The following is a 10,000-nucleotide window of genomic DNA, read 5'->3' as shown; positions in this document are numbered from 1 at the left end:
CGGGGACACGCGTCCCCGGACCGATCCGCTCGCGGATCGGTCCCGGCACAGGGTAGACCGGGGGGGTGCCGCCACCCGCCCGCGGACAACGGCTCTCCTGGCCGGACGACGGAAGGACGGGACCGCCGGGCCGGGGTGGGGATGGCCTTCACCCTTTTCCGCCCAGGGAACCCGTCCGAGCGTTCGAGAAAGGTGCCACCGGCTTTCGCCCGCCCCGCGGCTGGCGCGCTCTCTCTCTCTCTCTCTCTCGGCCTCTCTTTCTCTCCCCTTCGGAAAAGCCGGGGTACGGCACCGATCAACGGAAAAAAAAAAAAAAAAAAAAAAGGCACATGGCGTGCGCGGCCCACAAGGACCCGTGCTAACCACGGGCGCCGGGGGCCCGGGGGGGGGCGAGGCGCGCGCCGCCTTCTCGCTGCCCCCCCCTTCGAAACCCACCGGCATCGCTCGGCTCGGGGCTCGCTCGGGCCCCCGGCTCCACACAACCTCGGCTTTCGTGGGCCCGCACGCTTCTCGGTGCCGCGGCTTAGGGCCGCGAGAGGAAAAGGCCATCGGAGGCCGGGCGGGCGGGGGCCCCCCACAGCACCCGCACACGCCCTTGAAAAAATAGCAACGGACCGCCCGGGGCAGAAGCGGGCTCGGTCGCCACGACCGAGGAAGGGCGAGGCGCCGCCGCCTCGCCCGCGACCTTCCGGGGGTTGCTCTCTGCCGGGGGCTTCGGTCCGTGCTAGGGCGGGCCGGCCACCGCGGCCGGCCCCTCTCTGCCCGCGAAAAAAACAGCCCGCCCGCAAGGCGGGTCCCCGGCTTAAGGCCGAGGAAGGGGGTGACTTCAACAGCACGCGCCGGTGGGACGGGGTGCCGCCACCCCGGCTCCACGGCTCATCGGGCGACCGCCGTCACCGAGCCCCTCCGGCCACGCGGCGAATGCCGAGGCCAGGCCGCGCGCCCCACCGCTGCCCTTCCGACACGGACACGCTGGCAAACAGGTCGGGAGCGGGGGAACCGGGCGCCGCCACCGCGGCGGGCTGGCCGGGCCTTGCTCGGGGAGGAGGCTCTCGGGCGAGGGCCGGGGAAAAAAAAAGCCCGGCCGCGTCGACCCCCGGCTGCCGGCCACTGCCACCGGACCGGCTGCCGGAAAAATGCCTGCCGGAGCGGGCCCCGGCTTAAGGCCAGGCGGAAAAGGGACGAGGCGCCGCCGCCTCACCTGCCACCGATCGTCCCAGGGGGGCCGCCCCCCCTTCAACCGGGCCGGCACGGCAGCCGACCGGAGCGGAGCAACACACACGCGGGGCTTCTCACCGCCTCGCTGCGGCCAGCGAGCGGCTTCTCGACACGGTCTTTCGGGCCGTCTCTCTCGGCTCTCGGCTCTCTCTCTGGTGGCCCTTCACACTGCCCATTCTCTTCTCTCTGGCTTCTCGGGCAGCTCTCCCCGAAAGAGCGCCCTGGGCAGGACGGGAACCGGGACCAAGCCACGCGGCTCACCCGGCCTAGGCGGCACTCGCTCTGCCCCGACGACCGCGCGGCGCGGCCGCCCTATCCTCCGCCTTGCGACGCAGGCACCCTGGAAACCTGCGGGGACGCGGCCCGTCACCTCGCTCCCAATATACGGAAAGATAAGTCCAAGGCCGCCGACGCCTCCAAGGAGACGAGTGGAAGTCGACCGGGAGGGTGCGCCAGCGCAGGCCGACCGCTACGTCGACATAGCCGGAGGCAGCCTGGAACAGCGACCCCTTGGTGAACTTCCGCAGGCGGCCGCGACACCAGGTCTACCCGGGCGGACGGAGACCAGGTCTACCCCGGCTCCGGGATACCAGGTCTACCCCGGCCGCCGGGTACAAGGTCTACCCCGTCTCCGGGATACCAGGTCTACCCCGGCCGCCGGGTACAAGGTCTACCCCGGCTCCTGGATACCAGGTCTACCCCGGCCGCCGGGTACAAGGTCTACCCCGTCTCCTGGATACCAGGTCTACCCCGGCCGCCGGGTACAAGGTCTACCCCGGCTCCTGGATACCAGGTCTACCCCGGCCGCCGGGTACAAGGTCTACCCCGTCTCCTGGATACCAGGTCTACCCCGGCCGCCGGGTACAAGGTCTACCCCGTCTCCTGGATACCAGGTCTACCCCGGCCGCCGGGTACAAGGTCTACCCCGGCTCCTGGATACCAGGTCTACCCCGGCCGCCGGGTACAAGGTCTACCCCGTCTCCTGGATACCAGGTCTACCCCGGCCGCCGGGTACAAGGTCTACCCCGTCTCCTGGATACCAGGTCTACCCCGGCCGCCGGGTACAAGGTCTACCCCGGCTCCGGGATACCAGGTCTACCCCGGCCGCCGGGTACAAGGTCTACCCCGGCTCCTGGATACCAGGTCTACCCCGGCCGCCGGGTACAAGGTCTACCCCGGCTCCGGGATACCAGGTCTACCCCGGCCGCCGGGTACAAGGTCTACCCCGGCTCCGGGATACCAGGTCTACCCCGGCCGCCGGGTACAAGGTCTACCCCGGCTCCTGGATACCAGGTCTACCCCGGCCGCCGGGTACAAGGTCTACCCCGGCTCCTGGATACCAGGTCTACCCCGGCCGCCGGGTACAAGGTCTACCCCGTCTCCTGGATACCAGGTCTACCCCGGCCGCCGGGTACAAGGTCTACCCCGGCTCCTGGATACCAGGTCTACCCCGGCCGCCGGGTACAAGGTCTACCCCGTCTCCTGGATACCAGGTCTACCCCGGCCGCCGGGTACAAGGTCTACCCCGTCTCCTGGATACCAGGTCTACCCCGGCCGCCGGGTACAAGGTCTACCCCGGCCGCCGGGTACAAGGTCTACCCCGGCTCCTGGATACCAGGTCTACCCCGGCCGCCGGGTACAAGGTCTACCCCGGCTCCGGGATACCAGGTCTACCCCGGCCGCCGGGTACAAGGTCTACCCCGGCTCCGGGATACCAGGTCTACCCCGGCCGCCGGGTACAAGGTCTACCCCGGCTCCGGGATACCAGGTCTACCCCGGCCGCCGGGTACAAGGTCTACCCCGGCTCCTGGATACCAGGTCTACCCCGGCCGCCGGGTACAAGGTCTACCCCGTCTCCTGGATACCAGGTCTACCCCGGCCGCCGGGTACAAGGTCTACCCCGTCTCCTGGATACCAGGTCTACCCCGGCCGCCGGGTACAAGGTCTACCCCGTCTCCTGGATACCAGGTCTACCCCGGCCGCCGGGTACAAGGTCTACCCCGTCTCCTGGATACCAGGTCTACCCCGGCCGCCGGGTACAAGGTCTACCCCGGCTCCGGGATACCAGGTCTACCCCGGCCGCCGGGTACAAGGTCTACCCCGGCTCCGGGATACCAGGTCTACCCCGGCCGCCGGGTACAAGGTCTACCCCGGCTCCGGGATACCAGGTCTACCCCGGCCGCCGGGTACAAGGTCTACCCCGGCTCCGGGATACCAGGTCTACCCCGGCCGCCGGGTACAAGGTCTACCCCGGCTCCGGGATACCAGGTCTACCCCGGCCGCCGCGTACAAGGTCTACCCCGGCTCCTGGATACCAGGTCTACCCCGGCCGCCGGGTACAAGGTCTACCCCGTCTCCTGGATACCAGGTCTACCCCGGCCGCCGGGTACAAGGTCTACCCCGGCTCCTGGATACCAGGTCTACCCCGGCCGCCGGGTACAAGGTCTACCCCGGCTCCTGGATACCAGGTCTACCCCGGCCGCCGGGTACAAGGTCTACCCCGTCTCCTGGATACCAGGTCTACCCCGGCCGCCGGGTACAAGGTCTACCCCGGCTCCGGGATACCAGGTCTACCCCGGCCGCCGGGTACAAGGTCTACCCCGGCTCCTGGATACCAGGTCTACCCCGGCCGCCGGGTACAAGGTCTACCCCGGCTCCGGGATACCAGGTCTACCCCGGCCGCCGGGTACAAGGTCTACCCCGGTTCCGGGATACCAGGTCTACCCCGGCCGCCGGGTACAAGGTCTACCCCGGCTCCTGGATACCAGGTCTACCCCGGCCGCCGGGTACAAGGTCTACCCCGGCTCCTGGATACCAGGTCTACCCCGGCCGCCGGGTACAAGGTCTACCCCGTCTCCTGGATACCAGGTCTACCCCGGCCGCCGGGTACAAGGTCTACCCCGGCTCCTGGATACCAGGTCTACCCCGGCCGCCGGGTACAAGGTCTACCCCGGCTCCGGGATACCAGGTCTACCCCGGCCGCCGGGTACAAGGTCTACCCCGGCTCCGGGATACCAGGTCTACCCCGGCCGCCGGGTACAAGGTCTACCCCGTCTCCTGGATACCAGGTCTACCCCGGCCGCCTGGAACAAGGTCTACCCCGGCCGCCGGGATACCAGGTCTACCCCGGCCGCCGGGTACAAGGTCTACCCCGTCTCCGGGATACCAGGTCTACCCCGGCCGCCGGGTACAAGGTCTACCCCGTCTCCTGGATACCAGGTCTACCCCGGCCGCCGGGTACAAGGTCTACCCCGTCTCCTGGATACCAGGTCTACCCCGGCCGCCGGGTACAAGGTCTACCCCGGCTCCGGGATACCAGGTCTACCCCGGCCGCCGGGTACAAGGTCTACCCCGGCTCCGGGATACCAGGTCTACCCCGGCCGCCGGGTACAAGGTCTACCCCGGCTCCGGGATACCAGGTCTACCCCGGCCGCCGGGTACAAGGTCTACCCCGTCTCCGGGATACCAGGTCTACCCCGGCCGCCGGGTACAAGGTCTACCCCGTCTCCTGGATACCAGGTCTACCCCGGCCGCCGGGTACAAGGTCTACCCCGTCTCCTGGATACCAGGTCTACCCCGGCCGCCGGGTACAAGGTCTACCCCGTCTCCTGGATACCAGGTCTACCCCGGCCGCCGGGTACAAGGTCTACCCCGTCTCCTGGATACCAGGTCTACCCCGGCCGCCGGGTACAAGGTCTACCCCGTCTCCTGGATACCAGGTCTACCCCGGCCGCCGGGTACAAGGTCTACCCCGGCTCCGGGATACCAGGTCTACCCCGGCCGCCGGGTACAAGGTCTACCCCGTCTCCTGGATACCAGGTCTACCCCGGCCGCCGGGTACAAGGTCTACCCCGGCTCCTGGATACCAGGTCTACCCCGGCCGCCGGGTACAAGGTCTACCCCGGCTCCGGGATACCAGGTCTACCCCGGCCGCCGGGTACAAGGTCTACCCCGTCTCCTGGATACCAGGTCTACCCCGGCCGCCGGGTACAAGGTCTACCCCGTCTCCTGGATACCAGGTCTACCCCGGCCGCCGGGTACAAGGTCTACCCCGGCTCCGGGATACCAGGTCTACCCCGGCCGCCGGGTACAAGGTCTACCCCGGCTCCGGGATACCAGGTCTACCCCGGCCGCCGGGTACAAGGTCTACCCCGGCTCCGGGATACCAGGTCTACCCCGGCCGCCGGGTACAAGGTCTACCCCGGCTCCTGGATACCAGGTCTACCCCGGCCGCCGGGTACAAGGTCTACCCCGTCTCCTGGATACCAGGTCTACCCCGGCCGCCGGGTACAAGGTCTACCCCGTCTCCTGGATACCAGGTCTACCCCGGCCGCCGGGTACAAGGTCTACCCCGGCTCCTGGATACCAGGTCTACCCCGGCCGCCGGGTACAAGGTCTACCCCGGCTCCTGGATACCAGGTCTACCCCGGCCGCCGGGTACAAGGTCTACCCCGTCTCCTGGATACCAGGTCTACCCCGGCCGCCGGGTACAAGGTCTACCCCGGCTCCGGGATACCAGGTCTACCCCGGCCGCCGGGTACAAGGTCTACCCCGGCTCCTGGATACCAGGTCTACCCCGGCCGCCGGGTACAAGGTCTACCCCGGCTCCGGGATACCAGGTCTACCCCGGCCGCCGGGTACAAGGTCTACCCCGGCTCCGGGATACCAGGTCTACCCCGGCCGCCGGGTACAAGGTCTACCCCGGCTCCTGGATACCAGGTCTACCCCGGCCGCCGGGTACAAGGTCTACCCCGGCTCCTGGATACCAGGTCTACCCCGGCCGCCGGGTACAAGGTCTACCCCGTCTCCTGGATACCAGGTCTACCCCGGCCGCCGGGTACAAGGTCTACCCCGGCTCCTGGATACCAGGTCTACCCCGGCCGCCGGGTACAAGGTCTACCCCGGCTCCGGGATACCAGGTCTACCCCGGCCGCCGGGTACAAGGTCTACCCCGGCTCCGGGATACCAGGTCTACCCCGGCCGCCGGGTACAAGGTCTACCCCGTCTCCTGGATACCAGGTCTACCCCGGCCGCCTGGAACAAGGTCTACCCCGTCTCCTGGATACCAGGTCTACCCCGGCCGCCGGGTACAAGGTCTACCCCGTCTCCGGGATACCAGGTCTACCCCGGCCGCCGGGTACAAGGTCTACCCCGGCTCCGGGATACCAGGTCTACCCCGGCCGCCGGGTACAAGGTCTACCCCGGCTCCGGGATACCAGGTCTACCCCGGCCGCCGGGTACAAGGTCTACCCCGGCTCCTGGATACCAGGTCTACCCCGGCCGCCGCGTACAAGGTCTACCCCGTCTCCTGGATACCAGGTCTACCCCGGCCGCCGGGTACAAGGTCTACCCCGGCTCCGGGATACCAGGTCTACCCCGGCCGCCGGGTACAAGGTCTACCCCGGCTCCGGGATACCAGGTGTAGCCCGGGGGGCCGGACAACGGGTCTACCCCGGCGCCCGGAGGAAAAGTCTACTCCGGGGCCATGGCAAGAGGTATTTCCCCATACCCGGGTAGTAGAGCGTTTCTCAATGGCCGGCTTTACCTTTTTTTGCCTGGTGGGGGTGGGGGGGGCGGGCGCGAGGGGGGGGGCTCGGTGTGGGTTTTTTTGGGGGGTGGGGGAATGTGCGTTGCGGGACTTTTGGTTCGAGTTTTCTGGGTTTGTTTTAGGAGTTACGGGGTTATCCCTTTGTTTTTTGTGGCTTGGTTCCCCTTGGTCTGGTTTGGGGTTCGGGTTTCATTTCCCGCGCTTCCCCTTTCCTCCCTTCTCGAAGAGAACGACTCTTCTGTTCCCTCGGCGCAAGAAACTGATCCGGAAAAGGAATTTTCTTGACGAACTTTATTTCTTTCCCTCTGGTACCCAGAGCGATCCCAGACCAAGCTGACAGGCAGCCTGCGTCAGCCTGCCGTCGAAGCAGCGTCAGCAGCCCCCTCCGCCCGGGGTGCCGCGCAGCCCTACCCGGCCGAACGGAATTTCAGTGGGGCCAGCGCGCAAGGGAAGCGAGGGAGGGAGGGAGGGACGGGGGGGCGGGGGGGGGAAGGGAGGGAGAGAGAGACAGAGAGAGAGGGGCACGGTGACACACACGCCGGCTCCACACACTCGCAATCCGACGCCGCCCCCTCAGAGCCCGCCCATCGACGGTTGGGGGCGCCCCGCCTGAAGACTTTCCCTGCCTCCGCCCATCGGCGGTTGGGGGCGCCCCGCCCTGCCCCATCAGACTCCCCGGCGCCGCTCGCAGACTACTTTCCCCACCCCCGTCGCCGTCCCCCGCCCGCTCTCTCCTCGGCCGGTTCGCACACCCGCAGCGGCGGGAGGGCCAGGAGCGGGCCGACACCGAGGAAGGCGGGTCCTTCGGCCAGCAGGGCCGGGGCCCGCGGCAGAGGCGGCCCCTTTGCCGAGAAGCCTTCTCTTCGGCTCTCGCCCAGCCTTCTGCTTTGACGGCCTTCTTTCCTTGACGCTCCAGCCCGGCCTGGCCCCGTCCGAGCCCGGGGCAGGACGGCAGCGGGGTGGGGGGGAGGGGGGTCGAGCGGCTGAAGGCAGTGAGGGATCCGGAGACGGAGGCAGGAGCCGGGCCGCTGTCGCTTTGGGCACGGAGGAGGCGGGAGCGCTGCCGGCTCCCAACGGCCGGCTCCTTCCCTCTCTAGACTGGCGCCGGGCGGCCGCAGGGTGGGTCGTGCGCGGGACAGCAGGTCCGCCCGGGACACCAGGGCGACAGTTCTGCCGCAGCAGCCGGGCGGCCGGAGGCCGGGCCCGGAGTAGGACGACAGGTCTACCCCGGCGCCCGGAACACCAGGTCTACCCCGGCTCCAGGGCAACAGGCCTACCCCGGCGCCCGGAATTCCAGGTCTACCCCGGTGCCCGGAACACCAGGTCTACCCCGGCTCCAGGAGAACAGGCCTACCCCGGCGCCCGGAATTCCAGGTCTACCCCGGCTCCAGGGGAACAGGCCTACCCCGGCGCCCGGAATTCCAGGTCTACCCCGGCTCCCGGAAGACCAGGTCTACCCCGGCGCCCGGAAGACCAGGTCTACCCCGAGGCTTCCGTGCACCAGGTCTACCCCGGCGCCCGGAAGACCAGGTCTACCCCGAGGCTTCCGTGCACCAGGTCTACCCCGGCGCCCGGAACACCAGGTCTACCCCGGCTCCAGGGGAACAGGCCTACCCCGGCGCCCGGAATTCCAGGTCTACCCCGGCGCCCGGAAGACCAGGTCTACCCCGAGGCTTCCGTGCACCAAGTCTACCCCGGCGCTCGGAACACCAGGTCTACCCCGGCTCCCGGAACACCAGGTCTACCCCGGCTCCAGGGGAACAGGCCTACCCCGGCGCCCGGAATTCCAGGTCTACCCCGGCGCCCGGAAGACCAGGTCTACCCCGAGGCTTCCGTGCACCAAGTCTACCCCGGCGCTCGGAACACCAGGTCTACCCCGGCTCCAGGGGAACAGGCCTACCCCGGCGCCCGGAATTCCAGGTCTACCCCGGCGCCCGGAAGACCAGGTCTACCCCGAGGCTTCCGTGCACCAAGTCTACCCCGGCGCTCGGAACACCAGGTCTACCCCGGCTCCCGGAAGACCAGGTCTACCCCGAGGCTTCCGTGCACCAGGTCTACCCCGGCTCCCGGAACACCAGGTCTACCCCGGCTCCAGGGGAACAGGTCTACCCCGGCGCCCGGAATTCCAGGTCTACCCCGGCTCCCGGAAGACCAGGTCTACCCCGGCTCCAGGAGAACAGGCCTACCCCGGCGCCCGGAATTCCAGGTCTACCCCGGCTCCCGGAAGACCAGGTCTACCCCGGCGCCCGGAAGACCAGGTCTACCCCGAGGCTTCCGTGCACCAGGTCTACCCCGGCGCCCGGAAGACCAGGTCTACCCCGAGGCTTCCGTGCACCAAGTCTACCCCGGCGCCCGGAAGACCAGGTCTACCCCGAGGCTTCCGTGCACCAGGTCTACCCCGGCGCCCGGAAGACCAGGTCTACCCCGAGGCTTCCGTGCACCAAGTCTACCCCGGCGCTCGGAACACCAGGTCTACCCCGGCTCCCGGAAGACCAGGTCTACCCCGAGGCTTCCGTGCACCAGGTCTACCCCGGCTCCCGGAACACCAGGTCTACCCCGGCTCCAGGGGAACAGGTCTACCCCGGCGCCCGGAATTCCAGGTCTACCCCGGCTCCCGGAAGACCAGGTCTACCCCGGCTCCAGGAGAACAGGCCTACCCCGGCGCCCGGAATTCCAGGTCTACCCCGGCTCCCGGAAGACCAGGTCTACCCCGGCGCCCGGAAGACCAGGTCTACCCCGAGGCTTCCGTGCACCAGGTCTACCCCGGCGCCCGGAACACCAGGTCTACCCCGGCTCCAGGGGAACAGGCCTACCCCGGCGCCCGGAATTCCAGGTCTACCCCGGCGCCCGGAAGACCAGGTCTACCCCGAGGCTTCCGTGCACCAAGTCTACCCCGGCGCTCGGAACACCAGGTCTACCCCGGCTCCCGGAACACCAGGTCTACCCCGGCTCCAGGGGAACAGGCCTACCCCGGCGCCCGGAATTCCAGGTCTACCCCGGCGCCCGGAAGACCAGGTCTACCCCGAGGCTTCCGTGCACCAAGTCTACCCCGGCGCTCGGAACACCAGGTCTACCCCGGCTCCCGGAAGACCAGGTCTACCCCGAGGCTTCCGTGCACCAGGTCTACCCCGGCTCCCGGAAGACCAGGTCTACCCCGGCGCCGGGCGGCCGGAGGCCTAAGTCCGCCTCCAGGACACCAGGTCTACCTAGCCCGGCGCCTGGCCTCGCGAGGAC

This window comes from Lonchura striata, chromosome 28 (genome assembly GCF_050655825.1).
Source record: "Lonchura striata isolate lonStrDom1 chromosome 28, ASM5065582v1, whole genome shotgun sequence".
Classification (NCBI taxonomy): domain Eukaryota; kingdom Metazoa; phylum Chordata; class Aves; order Passeriformes; family Estrildidae; genus Lonchura; species Lonchura striata.
Note: the sequence above shows the minus strand (reverse complement) of the source record.